This window comes from Tamandua tetradactyla, chromosome 8 (genome assembly GCF_023851605.1).
Source record: "Tamandua tetradactyla isolate mTamTet1 chromosome 8, mTamTet1.pri, whole genome shotgun sequence".
Taxonomy (NCBI): Eukaryota; Metazoa; Chordata; class Mammalia; order Pilosa; family Myrmecophagidae; genus Tamandua; species Tamandua tetradactyla.
This window is the reverse complement of record NC_135334.1, coordinates 75,393,546-75,408,604: the sequence shown is the minus strand read 5'-3', so window position 1 is coordinate 75,408,604 and position 15,059 is coordinate 75,393,546. Positions and strand designations below refer to the sequence as shown.

Genomic DNA, 15,059 nt, shown 5'->3' with positions numbered 1-15,059 from the left:
GTTTCAGTTGTTAAAATGAGCTATACAGATAAGTTGAGTTAGATTATGTGCTACAGAAAATTGTGGTTCTATTATTATTGTGGCCAAATAAACCTTTATTCCTTTGGTCTTAAAAAGTATGTGGTTGTAAGATATAGACACTGTCTTCCTTACTGCTGCATTCTGAATTACTTTAACTCCAACCTGATCAGCTTTGTTCTTTTATCTCTAAATATCAGGATATATTATATATATATATATATATATATATATATATATATATATATATATATGGCAGCCTCTTGAAATCCAGAAATAATAATCACCACTCCAGACTTATTGTGTCTGCTCTAAAAACTCACAGTCTAGACCCTTGTTTTCTTTTTTTTTTTTTTTTTTTTTTTTTTTTTTTTTTTTACGTAAAGAAAAAAAAGAAATTAACACAACATTTAGAAATCATACCATTCTACATATGCACTCAGTAATTCTTAACATCATCACATAGATGCATGATCATTGTTTCTTAGTACATTTGCATCAGTTTAGAGGAACTAGCAACACAACAGAAAAAGATATAAAATGTCAATATAAAGAAAAGAAATAAAAGTAGTAGTAATAGTAAAAAACAACAACAACAAACAAACCAACAAGCAAACAAAAACAAAAAAAAACCCTATAGCTCAGATGCAGCTTCATTCAGTATTTTAACATGATTACTTTACAATTAGGTATTATTGTGCTGTCCATTTTTGAGTTTTTGTATCTAGTCCTGTTGCACAATCTGTATCCCTTCAGCTTCAATTACCCATTGTCTTACCCTGTTTCTAACTCCTGCTGAACTCTGTTACCAATGACATATTTCAAGTTTATTCTCGAATGTCCGTTCACAACAGTGGGACCATACAGTATTTGTCCTTTAGTTTTTGGCTGGATTCACTCAGCATAATATTCTCTAGGTCCATCCATGTTATTACATGGTTCACAAGTTTATCTTGTCTTAAAGCTGCATAATATTCCATCGTATGTATATACCACAGTTTGTTTAGCCACTCTTCTGTTGATGGAGATTTTGGCTGTTTCCATCTCTTTGCAATTGTAAATAACGCTGCTATAAACATTGGTGTGCAAATGTCCGTTTGTGTCTTTGCCCTTAAGTCCTTTGAGTAGATACCTAGCAATGGTATTGCTGGGTCGTATGGCAATTCTATATTCAGCTTTTTGAGGAACCGCCAAACTGCCTTCCACAGTGGTTGCACCCTTTGACATTCCCACCAACAGTGAATAAGTGTGCCTCTTTCTCCGCATCCTCTCCAGCACTTGTCATTTTCTGTTTTGTTGATAATGGCCATTCTGGTGGGTGTGAGATGATATCTCATTGTGGTTTTGATTTGCATTTCTCTAATGGCCAGGGACATTTAGACCCTTGTTTTCTTATGAGCTATTTCTAAAAATGATCATGATGATGAATACACAACCATGTAATGATATCGTGAGCCAGTGATTGTATACTTTGAATGGACTGTATGGTGCTTGAAGATATTTCAATTAAGATATTTTTTAGACAACTTTACATAAGTTTTATGGATGTTGGAGATGGTAGTACAAAGTTTTTAACATAATTAACAACACTGAATTATATATTTTAATGTGGTCAAAGGGATAATTTTAGGGTTGTATATAAGTTACTAGAAAAATTTTTTTAAAAAACATGGGACTGCACAACACAAACAGTATGCCCTATTGTAAACAATGGACAATAGTTAATAGTGCAATTACAAAACTATTCTTTCATGAATTGTAACAAATGTATCACACTAATGCAAGGTGTTAATAATAGGAACTCTATGTCTTATCCAGGACTTTTCGGTAAACCAAAACTTCGCTAATAAAAAAATTAGCACCATGGTTAGCCACATGGGAAATAGAAATGAGAAGAGACTCAAAATGGGGCAATATAAAAAATCAACTGAATATGAAAGTAAGCAGTAATGGAAGAATTGAGGGAAAAAATCTACGATTTAAAAAGACTAAATAGCAAAATGGCTGAAGAAATGCCTGCATATTTGTAGTAACTTTAAATATAACTGGAATAAACTCTCTAGTCAAAAGGCAGAGACTGGCAGAATAGATAAAAAAGTACAACCCAACTATATTCTCTTTACAAGATACTTGCCTTAAATTCAAAGACATAAGTAGGTTGAAAGTGAAAGGATAGAATAACTAATTCCATGCAAGTAGTAACCAAAGAGAGCTGGGATAGCTACACTAACATCAGGTAAAATATACTTTAAGTCAAAACTGTTCTGAGGGACAAAGATGGTCATTATATACTGATAAATGTGTCAATTCAACAAAAAGATGTAACAATTATAAATATATATGCACCTAATGGCGAGCCCCCAAATATATGAAGACCTACTGACAGATTTGAAGGGATAAATAGATGGTTCTATATTAATAGTAGAATACCTTAACACAACACTTTCAATAATGGATAGAACATCCACACAGAAGATCAAAAAGGAAACTGTTTAACAATATTCTAATGCAAGTAGACCTAACAGATATTGTTCCAGTTTGAAACTGCTCTGTAACTCCAGAAAACCCATGTTCTTTAATCCTGACACAATACTGATGGGTGAGATCTCTTTGATTAAGTTGTTTCCATGGAGATGTGACCCCCCAATTGTGGGTGGGGCCTTTTGATTGTGTGGTTTCCATTCAAAGTGGGTTACTTACTGGAGATCTTTAAGAGGGAACCATTTTGGAAAAGGTTTCAGAGCTGACACAGACAAGATACCTTGGAGGCGCAAAAGGAAAATGCCCACAGGGAAACCTTTTGAAATGAGAAGCCAGGAGATAAAGCTAGCAGATGTCACCATGTGCCTTCCCAGCCAGCACAGGAATCCTCTCCTCAAGAAACAGGCCTTCCTTGAGTCAAGGTATCTTTCTCTAGATGCCTTAGCTTGGACATTTTTATGGCCTTAGAACTGTAAAGTTGTAACTTAATACATTCGCTTTACAAAAGCCACCCCATTTCTGGTATATTACATTATGGCAGCTAACAAACTAGAACAAGGTCCTAGTTCCAGTAGCATTAGTAAACTAAAACAGACATATATAGAACACTTCATCCAATAACAGTTACACATTCTTCTGTAGTGCGCATGGATTATTCTCCAGAATAGACCATGTTAGGCCATGAAAGAAGTCTCCATGAATTAAAAAATATTGAAATCATACAATGTATATTCTCCAACTATAATGGAATGAAGCTAGAAGTCAATAACAAAGGGGGAATTGGAAAATTCACAAATATGTGGAAATTGAATAACATTCTACTAAACAACCAATGGGTTAAAGAGTAAAGCACAAGGGAATTAGAAAACATCTTGAGGCAAATGAAAGTAAAAACACAAATACCAAAACTTACGGGATACAGCAAAGTGAAATTTATAAACTTAAATGCTTACTTGAAAAAAAAAAAATAAAGATTTCAAATTAGAGATCTAACCTCAAAACTGATAGAACTAGAAAAAGAATGGCAAACTAAACTCAAAGCAGGCAGAGGAAAGGAAATAACAATGATTACAGTAGAGCTAAATGAAACAGAAAATTTAAAAAACAATAGAAAGATTCTATAAAACCAAAATGTTGATTCATCAAAAGATCAGTAAAACTACCAAAGCTTTCCTAGGTTGACAAAGGAAAAAAGGGGACACGACTAAAATCAGAAATAAAAAAGGAGACATTAATACTGACCCTACAGAAATAAAAAGGCCTATTAGAGGATACTATGAATAACCGTACACCGATAAACTGCATAACCTAGATGAAATGAACAAATTCTTAGAAACAAACTCATACTGACTCAAGAAGGAATAGGAGATCTCAAATCAATAACCGATAGAGATTAAATCAATAATCAAAAACCCTCCCAACAAAGAAAAGTCCAGGACCAGATGGCTTCACAGGAAAATTTTACCAAGTAGTCCAAAAAGAATTAACACCAATCCTGCTGACAATCTTCAAAGAAAAATGAAGACAAGGGAGCACTCTCTAACTCATTCAATGAGGCCAAAAATCACCCTCATACTTAAGCCAGATAAAGATACCACAGGAAAAGAAAACTACAGACCAATATCTTTCATGAATAGCTCCTAGATAAAATAAATAAATTCAGCAAAGTGGTGGGGTACTAGATCAACACCCAAAATTCACTAGTGTTCCATACACTAGTAATGAACAATTATAATAAGAAATGAGGAAAACAATTTCCTTCAATAGTAACTAAAAGAATCAAACATCTAAGCACATATCTAATCAAGCATGAAAGGGACCTCTATATAGAAAATTGCCCCCCCCAAAAAAGCTAAAAGAAATCAATGACTTAAATAAATAGAGGCTCTCTCCATGTTTGCAGATTGGAAAATTAAATATTGTTATGATGTCAGTTCTACCAAAGTGATTTACATAGTCAAAGGAATTCCGATCAAAAGTCCAACAATCTTCTTTGCAAAAATGGAAAAAACAATCATCAAATTTATATGTAAGGGTAAGGAACCCCCAAAATCAACAACACTTGAGAAAAAAAGAATGAAGTTGGAGGATTCACACTTTCCAATCTTAAAACAAGCCACCGTAATCAAAAACAGCATGGTACTGGCACAAGGACAGACACATAAACTAATGGAATTGAATTGATAGTTCAGAAATCACTGCTCTCATTTTTGGTTAACTGATTTTTTTAACTCCTTAACTAGTTTATGAGAACATTCGCTCTCAACATTCTTTGAAACTAGTTTGATTTCTTTTCAAATCACTTGATAATACCATTCTTTTGTGATTTATAAAGTAGTTTGTTCCAGGATGAATAAAATATAAATATTCCTGACCAAGATGTATACAGAGGCAAATTCTTTAATTCCTATTTTCAGCAGTCATTCGCATGAAAAAATTAGATACAATCTCACAGAAGGCAATCCTTAAATGGATTCAGTTTAGAATTTAGGACAAGGAAAAGGCTAGAAAGGGGATCATCTCGGTGGAAAGCTCAGCATTTTGGTAGTGTTCTATTTCCTAGGGTTTGTAATTTCCACCAACAGTTCATTTCCACCAACTCTTACAAAGGTTCCAACTCTTGAAACAGTTGCTGTTCAGGCCTGAGCCAAAAAAGAACCACCAATAAAGCCATGTAATACATCCAACCACTACAATAACCCTTTCTAACAGGTCCATCCCAACGTGTTATCATGGAAGCATGAAAGGCTCCTAATTCCAAGAATTCAAGTAGAAGTAAACACTGGTTCCTATTATGTAATTTGGAAAGTCACTTTTCTATTCCTTTTAAGGCATCTGGAAAATATAACATATTGTTTTCTAAAATGTTTATTCTTCAAAATTTCACTTCCTGAAATTTGAAATTAAATTAAATACTAAATCTCCCTTCTGGGGGAAAAATTAATCCCATCATAGTAAAGGAATACAAGGTTTATCTTCCTTACACATATGGAATAACACTTTTAAAAATATTCCTCAAAACAACCTAGAAGAACAGTCAAATAACTGTCTCCATCTTTTGCTTCTGCTAGCATAGTCTATTTTTCAGGTGGGTCTTTGCCTTCCTCACTTTGGTGATTAATGAAATCAAGTCAGGATCTATTACTTCATTCCATCAAAATGTTTAGATTGTACCATTTTTAAGGGATTCTTCAGTCTTACTGGTCTACTAACTTTCACACTTTTTCCTTTCTGAAATAACAAACAAATATAATTCCTTTGCATCATACTCTGAGTGAGAGAGAATTCTAATGTGTTAGACGTTCAAACAAAAATATATCCAGGGTGGGCCATGGTGGCTCAGCAGACAAGAATGCTCACCTGCCATGCCAGAGGAGACCTGGGTTCGATTCCCAGTGCCTGCCCATGCAAAAAAGAAAAAACGTATCCAGAGCCTTGAGCTGAAGTTTTTGTATGTGACTGTGGTCACTGATTTTCTGTTGAACAGATCATAAATAAAGGTTGATGCACTGCTCTCCTGCGAAGTGCAGTTCTTGACATTATCTCTAAAATTTGTCTCATATTGGGTGGTTCAACAAATCGTTATCAACCACTGAAGGGTGTCCTCAAGGGTCCAAATATGAACTTCTGATATTTTCCATTGTCTCTATAAATTTGCGACAGTTATATGCCTATCTTCTCTGTGCAGATGGCTGTTTATTAGTAACTTCTTTATACGTCATATCTTCTCTGATAAATTCATCACTTTCACCTACTTCAATTCCACCGTCTTTGTCAATATCTATTTGTTTACGTATTAAGAGGCTCTAGACTAAATCTGTCTTCTGTAAACCATTGTGGACTCAGTGACATGCAGGAATGTCATGAGCGCCAGACTGTCATCCCCCACCACAGCGGGAGAAGAGGCAGCTGCCACAGCAGAACCCACTCTCGCTGTCCACAGAGGTACCTCGGTACCAACTAGCATCCATCCGGTACCAACTAGCATCCAGCCACCGCTCCGGCCGCCAGCGGCCCGAGCACCAGCTACAACCAGCCCAAGGCTGGGCCAGGAGTGACGGCGGAATGAGGGCTCGGCGGCGCCCTAGCCGTGGGCCACTTACTGGCTCCACCAGGCACCACCTCCACCACCAGCGACTCCCCCAGCCACCCCCGCTGCCTCAGACACAGGCTCCAGGTGCCGGTCCAGTCCCCTCGGTCCTGGTAGCCGCCAGAGCTTGGGTCCAGACTGCGTTCATTGGTTTTGACTATTCAAAACAATAAAATTGGGAAGGCAGAAAGGTAAAGTGCCTTCAGGCCGATCCCAGCGCTCGCACTGTTGTGGCGAGCCCAAAGCCACTTCTTTGGTGCAGCCAAACACCAGCCCCAGCGCCCGCACCGCGGGGCATTCCCTGGTCCCCGCCCCCCATCCCTGGTAGTACCACGCTGGGCTCAGATGCCTCCCTCCCTTCACTAACTGATTTTTGACAAGGGAATAAAGACCGCTCAGTTGAGATAAACAGTCTCTTCAGCAAATGGTGTTTCAGCAAAAACTGGGTCTGCATATGCAAAAGAATAAATGTGGACCTCCCCATCTCACGCCACATACAAAAAACAACTCAAAATGTATCAAAGACCTAAATATAAGAGCCAGCCTAAATATAATAACGTAGGGGGGCATCTTCAGGACCTTGTACCAGGCAATGATTTCTTAGACTTCAGACCCAAAGCACATGCTACAAATGAAAAACAGATAAATGGCCCCTCATCAAAATTAAAAACTTTTGCTCCTCAAAGCCATTTATCATGAAAATAAAATGACAACCTACACAGTGGGAGAAAATACATGGAAACCACAGTAAGGGCTTAATATCCAGAATACATAAAGAAATCCTTCAAATCAACAAAAACACAACCCAATTTAAAATTGGATAAGAGGCTTGATTAGATATTTCCTCCAAAGATGATACACAAATGACAAAAAGCACATGAAAATTTGTTCAACACCATTAGGCACTAGGCAAGTGCAAAGGAAACCCAAAGTTGAGATACCATTTCACACCCACTCAGAATGGCTACCACAAAAAGGAAAATTATTCATGTTGGTGAGGATATCATTGTTGGTGGGAATATAAAACTGTGCAGCCACTGTGGAAGTCAACTTGGTAGTTCCTCAGATAGTTAAGTATAAAATTACTATATGGCCCAGCAAGCTCACTTCTAAGTTGTGCTAGTTTGAAACTATTATGTACCCGAGAAAAGCCATATGTACCAGTTGGAAACTGTCATGTATTTCAGAAAAATCATGTCCTTTAATCCTCATTCAGTATTGTGGAGTGGGATATTTTTTATTTCTTTGATGGAGATGTGACCCATTCAATTATGGGTGGTAACTTTTCATTAGATGGTTTCCATGGAGCTATGTCTCCACCCATTCAAGGTGGGGTTGCTTACTGAGCCCTTTAAGAGGGAACCATTTTGGAAACAGTCAACAGAGCTGAAAGAGCCAACACAGGTAATGATCTTTGGAGTCGAAGAAGGAGAACGCACCTCGTGAATCCTTATGAAACCAGAAGCCAGAAGAGAAAGCTAGCAGATGTTGCCACGTGCTTTTCCACCTGACAGAGGTGTATTGGACCCATCAGCCTTTCTTGAATCAAGGTATCTTTCCCTGGATGACTTAGTTGGGACATTTTCACAGTCTTAGAACTGTAAACTTGCAACTTAATAAATTCTCATTTTTTTAAAGCCATTCCATTTTTAGTATATTTCATTCTGGAAGGTTTAGCAAAATAAAATATTGTGTTTTAATCCTGATCCAATCTTGTGGGGGCAGCCATTTCTTTTAACCCTCATTCAATATTGTTGGGTGAAAACTTTTGATTAGGTTATCTCCACTAAGATGTAGCACCCACAATGTGGGTGTGGCCTGTTGAATGATGGAGCTATGACTCCACTCATTCAAGGTGGGTCTTGATTAGTTTACTAGAATCCTTTAAAAAGGGAAATATTTTGGAGAAACCTCAAATGCAGATGCTTGGAGAACAGTTGCTTCAGAGCTGAGAGAGTCACACATATTTGGAGTACCAACCAAGACAGCATATGCCTAGTCAAGGACAGAACCCATCAGATGTCACCATGTGCCTTCCCATGAGATGATAAGCAAACCAGAACCCAGAGTTGTATTTCACAGGTGCTAACTGAAGGTCCACAGATGCTTAGAGAGGAAACCACTGTTATCAGAGGCTGGAAGCAACAGAAGCAAGAACAAGGACCAGCAGATAACAGGCACATGGCTTCCCAGTTGATAGAGGTGTTCCAGACAACATCAGCCTTTCTTGAGTGAAGGTAATCTCTTGTTAGTGCCTTAATTTGGACATTTTCACAGCCTTATATTTGTAACATGTAACTATTAAATTCCCTTTTTAAAAGCTATTTCGTTTTTGGTATATTGCATTTCAGCAGCCTTAATAAATCAGTACATAGGTATATATCCACAAGAATTAAAAGCGGGGATGCAACAGATATTTGCACACTGATATTCTGAGCAGCATCATTTACAATTTTCAAAAGATGGAAGCAACCCAAATGTCCATCAACTAATGAATAAGTATGTGCTATGTGCATATAATGGAATATTATTCAGCCATAAGATGGAATGAAATCCTGATACATGCAACAACGTAGATGAACCTTGAAGACATCATGTTGAGTGAAATGTCATACACCAAAGGACAAATATTGTAGAAATCTCACTGATATGGAATAATTAGAGTAAGCAAATTCATAGAGTCAGAAACTAGAATATAGATTACCAGGGGCCAGTATGAGGATAGAGAATGGGGAGTTAATGCTTACAATATACAGTTTCTTTTGGGGGTGATAGAAAAATTTTGGTAATGGGTGGTGGTATTGGTAACACAACAATCTGGACATAATTAACAGCACTGAATTATATATATGAATGTAGTAAAAAGTGGAAACTTTAGGTTGTATATGTTACTAGAATAAAAATTTAAAACAAAAATCAAAACTCAGAACTGTACAATCCAAACAGCGAACTGTAATGGACTGTAGTTGATAGCTTTATAATGAAAAATATTCTTTCATCCATTGTAACAAATGTACCACATTAATGTAAGCAGTTAATAGTAGGGTGTTATATGGAAACTCAGTATTTCATGCATGACTTTTCTGTAAACCTACAACTTCTCTAATTTAAAAAAGTCTTGCGCCCAACAAAAACAGAAAATACACTCTTCCCATGCAGATTTGAGATATCAACCACCAAACAATTTACTGGGCAGAAAGCAGATATCACAATTTTCAAAGAATGAGTATCATAAAAATATGATTTCTGACCTAGAAAAAAAATTGTGTTGACTCTTAATAATCAAAAGATTTTAAGTACATTTAAAATCTTCATAATTTATCAGTTTTAAAGCATACAAGTCAATAACCTATTAGTTGATGAAAATAATCACTGGGAAGAAGTAATTGGCATGGAATTTAAGCCACTTCAAATTATATAATAGACATGTGTATCATTAGCCTTAGAAAGAGACCATACTAATTTTTCCATTAAGAAAGATGCAGTAGGGCGGGCCGCGGTGGCTCAGCGGGCAAAGTGCTTGCCTGCTATGCCGGAGGACCTCGGTTCGATTCCCGGCCCCAGCCCATGTAACAAAAACGGAGAAACAGAATACAATAAAACAAGAAAATGTTTAAAAATGTTTCCCTTTCTTCCTTCCTTCCTTCCTTCTATCCTTCCTTCCTTCTCTCTGTCTTTCCTTTAAAAAAAAAAAAAAAAAAAAAAAAAAAAAAAAAAAAGAAAGATGCAGTATATTGCAATACACTGATCAAATGCCATAATCACCAAGATCTCTGTATAAGCAAATAAAGTAGAAGAGATCAAGAAATGCTGGGCAATGCGGCAAAATTTGAGGAGATGTCTTAGCATGAAACGAGGGAACGAGAAGAAATTATTCCAGACAAGGAAACTAAAGTTAGCAAAAAATATATAATAGTAACTTAATTTTTCCCTGAAAACTTTATTTTTCCTGAAAGCACTATGCCTAGAACAGTGGCCATATTGCATCCATGATTATTCCATTATAACGAACTTTCTTCTCCTTGTGTTGAAGTATGTGGATAGCATACTCTGAAATCTGTGATGATTTTTAGAATGTTACCAACAGGACCAGAAAGATTACAATGCCTTTGGTGAGATTGGTTCAGTCTGAGCAAAGGGCAGAATTCATGTTGGGAAACAAAGGAAAATGAAGCTGGAAAGGCGGGAAGGGGTATGCCGGTTTGAATCTCTTGTATACCCCAGAATGTCCTCTAATCCTCATTCAATATTGCTGGGTGGGATCTTTTTTATTGTTTCCATAGAAATGTGACCCACCCAATTGTGAGTGGTAACTTTTGATTAGATGGTTTCCATGGAGATGTGTCTCTAACCATTCGAGGTGGGGTTGCTTACAGGAGCCTTTTAAGAGGGAACCATTTTGGAAAAAGCTCAGAGCCACAAGAACCCACAGAGCCCACACAGCCAGGGACCTGTGGAGATATAGAAGGGTAACACCCCCTTGGAAGCCTTATGAAATGAGAAGAGAAAGTTAGCAGACTTTCCAGCTGACAGAGGTGTTCTGGACCCACTGGCCTTTCTTGAATCAAGGTGTCTTTCCCTGGATGCCTTAGTTTGGACACTTTTGTGGCCTTAGAACCATAAACTTGCAATTTTAATAAATTCCCCTTTTTTAAAGTCATTCCACTCCTGGTATATTGCATTCCAGCAGCTCTTGCAAACTAAAACAAGGGGAGAGGCAGATTGTTAAGATTCATATATGCCACATTAAATTAAACCATTTCTAGAATCCAAACAATAAATTGGAAGCCATAGAAGAATTTCAAGCATGGAATGATACTGCTATATTGGCCAGATAGAGACTGGAATAAAAAGCTGTAAAGGTGGAGGCAGAAAATTCCATTAGCAATTTTATTTGTCAGGGAAATAACACTAGCCGCTGTATGTTTTTCAACCAAATTACAGTTGAACTTGGTGAAAAGGTTTGTTTCTCAGTCAAGTTACAGCATAGTTCAAATTTGTTTATGTTGGTAGTGAAGTGGTTCTGCTCCATACAGTTATTGGGCAACTCGGGTTCTTAGTACCCAGTGACTATAAAATTCTCCAGAACCCTTGAGTTTGGCACTGGATCCTTTGCACACAACAGGAAGAATGAAAGGGACAGCATGTAAAAGGTACTCCTGCTCTTATCTGCCTCAGTCCAAAGGAAATACACCTCATTTCAGTTCATATTCCATTGATGAGAACTTGTCACAGGTCTATAGCTGTGGAGGAGTCAAGAAATATAATCTAGCAATGTTCCAGGCGAAAAGAGAATATGGATATCAATAAACACATACCACAGCTACAATGTAGTAAAGTATTATCATTGTCTAACAATTAATGGGGGCTTGATAATGATTACAGAAAGAAGACTAGAACTCAACGATAATCCTCAGCAGAATAAACTGTAATAACAAAGTGAGGGGATGAGGGTACAGGAGAATTTGACAATGAGTGTTTTCTTTTTGATCTGGTGATTCTAGTGTGCCCACTCATCATAACTATGAGTTGCAATAATAGTCCAAGCTCCTGGAGACAGTTCTCTCTACCCAGACATGAACTTGGTATACACAGATAGAAAAATTTTACTATACATATTTTTCCTTCCAGTTTGACTGCTACCATGGACACTTACAATTTTACACATTCAATTGTGATCAACCTCTGCTCTGTCCATGCTTTACGTAGCCTTTGAGCTGATTTACAGCTCTTTATGTTGTAGCTACTGATAATGATGAAAATGATTCTTGTCCATAGGAATACAAATCATGCCTAGTGGAGATTCAATTAATTGTTGTCCTGTATGTATTGACTATTTTTCCCACATTTGCATTTAATAAGCAAATTTATTTCAGCATTCCTGACCCCCTACATGTGTGAGGAATTTTGTCAATTCTTTTGAACCAGTTGTAACATCTTACTGCTCCCCCTTGATAATTTTAATAAGTCAAATAAAGCCTTTGTCACATGTGTATTTTATATCTGTATAAAAGTCATGGTTTTACTTTTTTAAAAAAATTATCCTTTGCCTTGCAGACATCACTACCCACAGTCATGGTCAACCCTACTATATTCTTACACATCACTTGACTGGAGCCCTTGGGCTCCTTGGAGGTATTTGCAAAGTTCCAAAAAGAGCAGAAAATTTTCATGCTCAAAGCACTGAGGAGCAAGGATTTGATTATAAGAGATCCTGCTTTCACAGAATTTTTCCTGAGTTTATGTGCCAGGGTGGTGACTATAGAAGCCAAAATGGCGCTGGTGACAAGTCCATCTACAGGGAAACATTTGTTGATGAGAACTTCATCCTGAAGCGTAAGGGTCCTAGCATCCTGTTCATGGCCAGTGCTGCTGAACCCTACACAGATGGCTCCCAGTTTTTAAATATCTTTTTTTTTTTTTTTTTGCATGGGCAGGCACCAGGAATCGAACCCAGGTCTCAGACATGGCAGGCAAGAATTCTGCCACTGAGCCACAGTCGCACCGCCGGGTTCCCAGTTTATCAACACTGCTAAGACTGAGTGGTTGGATTGTAAGCACATGGTCTTTGGCAAGGTGAAAGAGGGGGTGATTATTGTGTCCATCTCAGAAAACTCCTATGAATACCTGGCACCTAAACTCAGGCTGCCTGGCATCTAACTTGACCCTTCACAAACAGGTTTATTCTCATGCTGGAACACTTATCCACTGCACATCCAAAGTGCCTATTCCATCATGTTCAAATGATAAGAGAATTGAGGATTCTTAGCCTTTTCTTACTAACCATTGATTAGTAAGTTTCTTTATTAAAACCTGTTCCTTAATTCATACCACATATTAGAAAATTTACATCACTCTTTACTGCATGACAAACATTGTATTATATGTTACAGAAAAGAGTTAGTTATATTACAGGTATAGAAAAATATAATCATATAAATACACTTAAAAGACAGAAAAATGCACTAAAATTGAACAATTATGCCTCAGTTTTACGATCATGGGTCACTGAAATTTGTTTTCTTAATATTGCTTATTCATATTTTTTCATGATTAAGTTTTAAAAATTATACCATAAAAAATTATAAGGTAATCTAAGTGAACAATGATCAAATCTTAATTGAAGAAAATCTTCTGAGACTAAAACAATAAAACTCAGAAAGGAAAACACTGATAGATTTGAAAATATTTACATATTCCTCTAGGTAAAACAAAAGCTGACCAAGCAAACCAACGAAAATCCCAGTAATGAAAAGTTAACCTGAAAAATAACTGCAGTAAATATTAGTACCATGAGGAGGTTATGTATCCTTTCTGAGCCTCAAATTACATATCAATAAAATGGGAATAGAAACAATATTGTGTCTGATGTGAAGATTAAACAATATAAGGTGTGTAGTAAGTTTTATATAGGTCTAATAAGTGGTTACTGTTAATCCACAAAGGTATAGAGTATCCAATAATCATAGTAAAAATTATTCTATGTCCCTATTAATGAAATAAATTCAAATTAAAAGACAATAAGAAAGTGATTTTACCCTATCACATGGCAAAATTTTTATAAATGGAACTACTTACTAAATGCTGGTAAGAGTGCAGTAAGTTTGACCCTTTTCTGCACTGCTGACAAGAGTGAAAATTAATAATAACTTCTCTAAATGTAATTTTCCTTTGTTCATGGGGAGTCTAAAATCTTCATACTTCTGATCTGCTTAAGGTAATTCTATTTAAGATTAGAATCATGCAAATCTTACTATACAAAAAAGTAGACATATCTATGCACAAAAGTGTCCCTAGCATAGCATTTATACTGCTAATGACTGGGAAAACATAAACATTAAAAAAATACAGGTATGATACTACATCAATCAGGTAGTCAAGGGGAGCCTTATAGTGATGTCATGTGGATAGTAAGCATCGTTGATATGATGTGATGAGAATGGTACTTTACCTCTGTGGTCTTCCTCAAGACCAGTCAAATCATGAGAAAACTCAGTAGAAATATCCCAACCGAGGGACACTCTTTCTGCAAAGGACTTGACCAGTTCTCAAAGCTGTCAAGGTCATTAAAAATAAGGAAAGTCTGAAAAACTGCCACCACCAAGAACAGACTAAGAAGATGTGACAACCAAATGACATTAGGTAAAAGCAAAGGAAATCTGAATAAGGTATAGACTTTGATTAGTAATAATTTCTCAATATTGGTTCATTAATTAAAACAAACATACCCTAAAAATATAAGATATTAGTAATAGGGGAAATTGGATGGGTGACAAATGGGAATCCTGTATATTATTTTCCTGATTATTCTGTAAATTTAAAACTGTTCTACGGTAAAAAGATTATTTTAAAAACACTCTAGAATAAAATAATAGGATGATTAAGTAAATCATGCTATTTGCACTATGTGGATATTATGCAATAACTAAAATCTTTAACAAGAATGTGTTTGTTGGGTGGGCCACGGTGG

General features: G+C 36.6%; 1 long non-coding RNA gene across 1 annotated transcript in view; it reads right to left on the bottom strand.

Moving 5' to 3' along the window:
• LOC143644582 (uncharacterized) overlaps window positions 1–15,059 on the bottom strand; it is a 67,655-nt gene that overhangs the window by 10,913 nt on the left and 41,683 nt on the right. The window lies entirely within an intron of this gene.